Raw genomic sequence first — 8,746 nt, 5'->3', positions numbered from 1 at the left:
GGATTAAGGCTGAGGATTGAGCACAGCTGCAACCCTGATAAATATCTTGCAATTTCACAGTCTGTGGCGTTCTCTCATCTCCTAATCCACATAGCACATAGAGAATACGGGAACCTCTTACCAGGAAGAGAATGAGCTGTTCTGGGCAGCATTTCCGGTTTGCAGCCACCATAAATTGAATAGACTTAAGTCAGGAGGTGTGAAATAGGTGTCCAGCCCCAGAGAACTTGTTCTCAACTTGCCTACCTGGTTAAATAAAGGTGAAGTAAAAAAATACAAAATAAAGATGTGTACAATTGAAGAGTTGTGTCCATGTCCTGGTGTAGACTACTGTAATTATGATTGATGTGACTGGTAATTGGGGTTTCATTACAAGCAGAAGTTGGCTATAGCCAGGAATCACAATATCAGTATTTGCAAGGTGACAGCTGCAGAGACTTACATGGCGTTAGGTTTTTTTCTTTCAATAGTTTTTAATGATCTTTAACGCTGCACTACCTTGTTGGGGTCAAAGTGTCTCAGAGAGCCAGATCCCTGCCTTTTCCGAATCCCCACAACCAACCCTCTGCATTATGCCACCTCTGCCCAGTCTCTCTAGGGCATGGCTCAGCCCTGGCAAACACAGTGACATCCATCTGCCAAATGGCACAGGTACATAGTCTTGTGCCCTTGTCCTGTCCCAGTCTGTTTGATCAGGGGCCAAACGAAGACCCAGTGGTCCCCACTGTGGAGCTCCGGGCTCTAAGCTCTGTCAGGGGCTCCAGGGGCCTCACAGCGGCCCTACCAGTGGCTCTCTTGAGGCTTTGGAGAGATTAATAGTTCCTCCTCTGCTGAGGCCTTTTGTAAAGCAGTGCCCAGGCGTGTTCAAGCTGTTGGAGTAGCGGGGAGGCGAGGAGTGGCAAGGGGAGGCTGGTTTAGACCAGGGGACGGGCCTGGCGACGATGGGGGTTGGCTTATTCCACTGCAGGTCAGTTCATAAGAGGGAGGTGGCGGCTCTGCATTTTCAATGAATCTGCTTCGCCTGAGCTGGGGACGAGCACAAAACATACTAGTAATTTGATGGGACAATTGCCACAGTGTAGCAATTATGTCCTCACAAGGAAGGAGTCAAATTACAGAGTTGCAACCTTTAAATGCAAATGAAAGGTGCAATACTCTTCATACCATGTATCTTATGTTATATTTCAGTCTCCATCAAGCCTATCACCTAGTGGTGATCGTGCAGTTCTACTTGTTTTCCACAAAGGGGTGCTGACGATTTTTAAAAGGTTGGTACTGCACCTGATAGTTTTTGAATAAAGGGTTAATAAATTGTTTGTTGTTTAATAACTGCTGACAGAGGTCCAGAGACACAACATGTTGACACTCTTCAAACATTTTTCCCCAGGAGGCCTAACACTCCCTTAGGTCTTCCTCATGCCCCTCCTGTGACGTCTAAAGGTTTGCTTCTCACATGTATTAGCAGGTTTCTCTATGACAACCATGCCAATTAGTCTTACACACGTGCAATAATGGATTGACTCAACGTCCAACTAATTGTGTGCAAGATGGTGGCCCATGTGGGGATTATGGGGATTTCTCTAACATTGAGGGTGGAAATTACGTGGTAGAAAAATGACTTTAAATGCAATGGACTTTGAATTGATCATGTTGAATGTGTGTTTGTTTGTTTAGGTTTATCTCTGGGTGCCTGGATTTCTGCCCACAGCCCCAGTTTAGATTAGGGTATTATCTGTTCACACTAGACCACAGCTGAACAATCAAATAAGACACAACACACAATTAATATTTTCCAGCACTGCAGTCAGGATTAAATGTTCACTCATGGGTGATTCTCATGAAACCAGTTTTAAACATGTCTGTAGCCAATTGAGTTACAAAGCCATGATGCATCTGCAAAAATTAACTATCATTCTGAAGACTAAGATGGGTAGTTTTAGGCAAACATTACATTTTTTTTGCCCTGAATTTGGACATTTTCACCCCAAATGATCTATACCGAAATGCGTCTGGATTAAATTCTTGAAATGCGTCTGAATTAAAAACACAATTCTCATCACCACACCATTTTACGGTCTGTTTCAGTAATGAGAAGCTTAATTTCGGTAATGATATTAAGCTAATTTGAATGTATAGTCATTGGGTGTCCTTTGTTGGTAACTTTGATTTACGTAGGGCTTGTCAAGAAATATGGTGTGTTCAAACACCATTTAACTTACTTTAAGACGCAATCGGCAGTATGCGTTTCAGCAAAGCGCAATCGCACCACTTAAAGACCCCCACTAGAGGGCAATGCCGCATCTATTTCGACGGCAGAAATGGTCCTTTAGGTTCCACCTTCGAAAAATGAAGCAGGCTGCTAATACATATTCACGAATTGGGGGTGGGAACGTTGAGTTTTTTTCCACGTGTAGTGGAGAAATAACAAGTAGCGCTCTGACCAAAATATGTGACAGGAGTTGAGCGGTCGGAAATCCTATATCTCACAGAGCAGCACCGCGCCTGCGCTCCACAGCCTTTCCAACAATTCCGCGAAAAAACGCTCCTTGCTCACAGAACAAAATGCTCCAAATTCGTTCACTTAATTAAAATCACCATTTAACCAACAGCCATCTATTTTTGTGACGACCTGGAACTACCATTTGGTTTTGAAGTATTGAAACCAAACCATGTGATTTTAATGAAAATTATTTTAATAAACAACATGAAAAGGTGCCTGTAAGACATTTCAAATAGGTTACATGTCACATTACACTGCATATAAACACTAAATAGGCCAGGGGCCAGACAGGTAGCCTAAGGAACGAAAATAAATTACTTTAGGCTATATTATTTTTATTTAAATTATTTGAAGGCTATAGCCTACAAATAAATAAATTGTGAGTAGGCACACTCGGGTGGCAGGAACATTAAGCGCTCAGTATTTAAACATTTCATTGTATTAAATCATTAGTCTATAAATTGCGCATATAGGCCATGACTTACGTAATGCCGTATTAGGCTGTCTACAATGCCTTTGAATTTACTTTTACAAACACTAGTTTGGCTTCAGGTTTATGCAATGGTGGCTGGAGTGCTTGCAGAACGAGTTTGGCTTCAGGTTTATGCAATGGTGGCTGGAGTGCTTGCAGACTGGGGATGCCGAACACCCTTCGCGCAACTCTTGCCAGGCTGGGCAGGGATGTGTTTTTTAATTATATATATTTATTAGGTAGGCCTAAAGGGTTTTTGGCAAAATAACGCTATCAAAACTGAAAGCTCCTTGAAAGAGAACATGTCAGGCCTATTGTAGAGATAATAGAACGTAAATGAACGAAACGTTTAAGAGATCTGATTTGTTCTTTGATAAATACTTCGCTCCAATGTCACATTTAGCTAGTTAAACGCCTTGTTCCTTTCTGTTAGCATGTGCACGTAATAACTTACACCATCATGCTTTCACCTGTCTTCAGATTCCACGATGATTATTTAGTTGTGCACACTACACCACCGCTCTCCATCCTCCTCATCTTTGTAAGGCACCTTGATGTTGCACCTGTGTGTTTTATCAGTTTCTTGAGGAAAATATTTTGCCACGCTCCAGCCTTTCTGGAACTCGCTCCAGTCAAATTGGGCATGCTCCGCTCACATACTCTGGCACTGATAGCTGTGAGTGTCGCTAACTAACGTTATCCGTTGTGTCCGGGTTCCAAAATGCAATCGTTTCACACACAATTTTGCCATTTAGGCAAGACTAGCGCAAAAATAAATTAAATTTGACAAATTATCCAATAGATTAGGATAATTTGCTGGTAAAAAAAAAAAGTGGAGGTGCATAGGCAGGCAGGCAGCCAAACGTAGGCTAAAGCAAAAAACTCTAGCCACAGACAGAAGAGGAAGCGAGACACCCCACTTGCTGTTTTTTTCTGGTTCAATGAAAGTCAATGAACTAAGTAGACATGACCCAGCTGCTATTGCAAACGACCTGAGTGAACTATCTTCGTTTATCCACCATCTTTGCTGTAGCCAAAGATGATCGATTATATTACTCAGCGCACTGCTGACTCGCTAACTTTGCAGATGTTTTTGATTAATAAACAATGCCATGCTGGTGGGTGGTACCATTCAAATAAACCCCAACCCCGAAATTGTAGTCTAAAAATAATGTACACGTCATTTCATAGGAAAATACACGTAATTCCATAGGAAAAGACACGTCATTGGCGCAAATTGTAACTTCAAGCCCAAATATATCATACTTTGACTAAAAAGATGACTTGACGTACAACATTGTGCAACATCATGCATAAGTTCTGTCCACTTTTTCTTACTGGTGTGGGTGTTTAATGGAGGATATCCACTATTTTTTACCTGATTAACAGTTACCTATTGTGTTATGCCATTTGACCATAGTGCCAACAGTCAGTATTTTGATAATATGTGTGCAGTGCTTGATAGTGTGTGTGTGATGTTAACAGAGAGGTCTATTTTCTGGGTGACCTGAACATTGACTGCTTAGTAACCAACCGGTCCTCTCAAGAAGATGCTTCTAATTGTGACTAATATGTAACATGACCCAAGTTATCACTCAACCAACTAGAGTGTATACCAATAGTGTTGGATCTGTGACATCTACTTGTATTGATCATATCTTCACTAATGCTGCGGAGCTTTGCTCCAAAGCAATATCAGTTCCCATTGGCTGTAGTGATCATAACATTGTGGCAATAACAAGGAAAGCCAAAGTGTCAAAGGTTGGGCCTAAAGTAATTGAAAGGGATCATACAAAATGCTTTCTCAGGACTCTTTTGTTGATTCATTTTTTTTTATGTTGATCTGATGTGTATGAGGAAGTGAATCCAGATGCAGTACTGGAAGTATTTGTAAAATGATTCATGCTAATTGTTTGACACGCATGCACCTGTTAAGAATTTTACTGTGAGAACTGTTAAGAGCACCATGTATTGAAGATGAATTGAAAAATGATATTGTTAAAATAAATTATGCAAATAAGTCAGGCTGCTCAGCTGATTGGTTGGCATGCTGTAAATTAAGAAATCGAGAAGTTGACGGGTCATTCATAACCAAACCTTCCATTATCACCAATCATTTCAATGACTATTCTACTAGTAAAGTGGAAAAACTCACAAATGACCACATTGGACAGTGAACCATCATATTTTTAAAAATAAAATATCTAATAATAAAAGAGAAGTGTTGCTGTTTCGAATTTGATCAAGTTAGTGTGGGAAAACTATTGTCATCCATCAATAATGATAAGCCACCAGGTATAGACAACCATGATGGGAAGCTATTGAGAATGGTAGCAGATTGTATTGCCACCCCTATTTGCTATATCTTTAACCAAAACCTAAAGGAGTGTGTGTGTCCACAGGCGTGGAAGGAAGCTAAAGTAATTCCACTGCCTAAAATTGCTATTTTTAAAAGAACTAGTTAACTACTGACTTTGAGCATGCATAGAGAAGTGCAAATAGAGAAGGGCACTCAACTTGTACTGCACTTATTCAGAGGATAGATGATTGGTTAAAATAAATGGATAATAAGATGATAGTTGAGCTTTATTGTCAGATTTCAGTGCAGCCTTTGATGTTATTGATCATACATTGTCACTTGCTATGGCTTTACATCACCTCCCATCACATGGTTGGAGAGTTATTTAGTTAATAGAACCCAGAGAGACCTTATCTGTTCTTCAATGGAAGCTTCTCTAACATCAGATACTGTATGTACATTGCGGTGTCCCTTAGGGCAGTTGCCTTGGGCCGTTACTCTTCTCTATTTGTACAAATGGTTTCCCACTGGTTTTACACAAAGCTAGAATGACTATGTATGCAGATGATTCCACTCTACATGTCAGCACCTAAAGCCAGTGAGCTCATGACGTTAGGAGTTACAGTCAGTATCAGAATATGTGATTCATAATAAACAGGTCTTAAATACATCTAAAACTGAAAGCATTGTATTTGGTTCAAAACATTCTGTAAGACCTAAACCGCAATTAGAGTTGTGCAGAAAGTGTGTGACCATTGAACAAGTTGAGGAAGCTAAACTCCTGGGTAGAACATTGGATGGTCAATTGTCATGGTCAAGTCGTATTGACAAAGTTGTTGTGAAGATGGGGAGTGGTATGTCATGTAAAGAAAAATCAACTATACTAGTTGTAAAGGCTCTGGTCTTGTCACATGTTGATTACTGTCCAGTAATATGGTCAAGTGCAGCAAAGAAAGACCTAGCAAAGCTGCAGCTGGCTCAAAACAGAGCATCACACCTTGCCCTGAACTGCAGATACAGAACTAACATCAACAACATGCACGGCAGTCTTTCCTGGTTGAGGGTTGATGAGAGATTAACTGATTCTCCTAGTTTTTACGAGAAATAATACTGTGATGAAAATTCCAGATTGTCTGCATAACCGAATAAAATTCAGCTCAGACACCCATATCTCACAAGAGATACCACCAGGGGTCTCTTCACAGTCCCCAAGTCCAAAACAAATTCACGACAACACACAGTTTTATACAGAGCCATGATCGCGTGGAACTCCCTTTCATCTCCACTTCCTCAAGAAAACAGCAAAATTATCTTTAAGAAAACAGATGATTTTTTAGTTGTTTGTATTGCTTTTGTTGTTGTATTGTTTGTGTATCGTTGCATTTTAAATGTGTTTCACTGACCTTGTCTATCAGTGTATGTGTTTTGTTACTCGTTGTGTTTTTTTTGTGGACCCCAGGAAGAGTAGCTGATGCTTCTGCAAAAGCTCATGGGGATCCAAATAATCAAATAAAACAAATGGATCAGGGATTTTAGTATTATGCAAGTCATTTGGGATGAACAAATTACACACTTTGATGATTTGTTAGATTATGGAATCTCTGATAGAGACCAGTACAGTTCTTCCAATGACAAACTATGTAACACTCATTACTGAAACATGCAGTCTCATCTCTGGAACTTGTTCGTTATTAACGTAACGCACCAATATTTAGGAAATATTAGGAAAAATAAAACATATATTTTAGAATTTTTGGCTAATCTGATAGTAAGACTATTTTTAGTCTTTATCCAAATATGTGTACATTAAAACAACATGTATACACAAGTTATTATGACAACAACAAAAATATTCCAAATAGGTTGTGTTACAGTGATTAGATTACGAAATAGATTTTAATAATTGAGTTAAAAATATTTAAAATTTCAGTGTTATGTTTAACTCGTGCCTTTTAATTAAGGGAGAAATGTTAAAAAATCTATGCGAAGTTGAATTGTTTTTGTACTTTAATTTTTGCATTGCTAGTTGTGAAAATGTAGGTAAAATGCATAATATATGATCAAAAAACATAATAATTATGAAATAGATCAGTACAGATCCTATTCTCAGTGATCGAAGAGGACATTTTGTGAAAAATAACACAAGAGAATTTTTGGGTCATGCCAGTTTTGTGAGAATGACCTTCATATGCATAACAACGCAGGTAATTTTCTCATAGTCTTGTGTACGCTGCATTTTAACTAGCTTGTATCCTGGTAAAACTCAACATATTTTTTAAACATTCTGAGAACAGAAGTGAAAATTCCACTTGTTCTGGACCATTTATTTTTAGGTTGCAGGGAGGTTCGGAGAACTTTTTACTCTGGATCCTTTCAAGTTTTCCTGGAAGGTTTTATTAACGCTCTGAGAAAGGAAATTCTAGGTTGTTTGGAGGTTTTTGAATAACTTCCTTAACTTTTACTGTTTCAATACGACTTTTAGTAACACTGCTTGCTTTTTTTGAACTCCAAGCACAGATAGGAGACATGGAAATGCATTTCCTTAGGCATTACTCATGCAAACACATTTCTTACGATTCTGATTGGTCCCAGAACCCGATGGGTTGGGCTAGAAACAAAACACACGTGGGTCAAGCAGCGTCTTGAAAATGTGTCTTTGATACTCTGCCTGGTTAGAGACGATTAAATCACTGACTTTGTTTTGATCAACACCCCTCATTTTGACATCACCACAAATGACTTCAATGACGGCAGTCTCATGCAGAAGTAGGTAGTGAACATAGAGCAGCGATATAATTCACTTTGAGTCATCAGGCAATGGAATTAGTGCACTTCGCCACCAGGATGAAGCTAGCATGCCATGTTTTTTTAAGCATACAAAGCTGTTCATTTTAGTCTATTCAAACAGACCCCATTTCAAAGGAAACAAGCACTCATTAAGAGCAGATGTGGCCAATTAGTGGGTAAGGCTAACACATCTGAACACACTTAAGGTAGAGGATACAGAGTTTTGTTGATGCTGAGAATGGAATGTATATGTTTTTCAATATAATTATTGAAATGTTCTCTGAATGCAACTAAAGTTGTCCTGTGTTTTTTACGGATAGTTTTCTTAACGTTCTAGGAACAATTTGAGAACCTGACTTTAAAAAGAACCATGATGCATCTGTAGGGAATCTGAAGTATTGAAATTCCCACAGAAGAACATTGTTTCTTAATGTTCTCTGAACTATTTAAGAACATTCCCAGTGTCAAACCAGTTGGAGAACGTTCCTAGGACATTACCTAAATGTAAATTCAATGTAACCATGTTTGAACTTTTAGGAAATGTTCTGTTACAGTAATGAAATACCAAGAAAATAATGTCAAGTTCCTTAAATGTGCAGAGAATGTTCCAAAGCCAAGCAACTATCCGCACCATTCCCAGAACATTGTGGGAAGGTTGTATGCAAAATAACCACAGGACAACCACCAA

Source organism: Oncorhynchus nerka, linkage group LG8 (genome assembly GCF_034236695.1).
Source record: "Oncorhynchus nerka isolate Pitt River linkage group LG8, Oner_Uvic_2.0, whole genome shotgun sequence".
Classification (NCBI taxonomy): domain Eukaryota; kingdom Metazoa; phylum Chordata; class Actinopteri; order Salmoniformes; family Salmonidae; genus Oncorhynchus; species Oncorhynchus nerka.
This window is presented reverse-complemented; position numbering follows the sequence as displayed.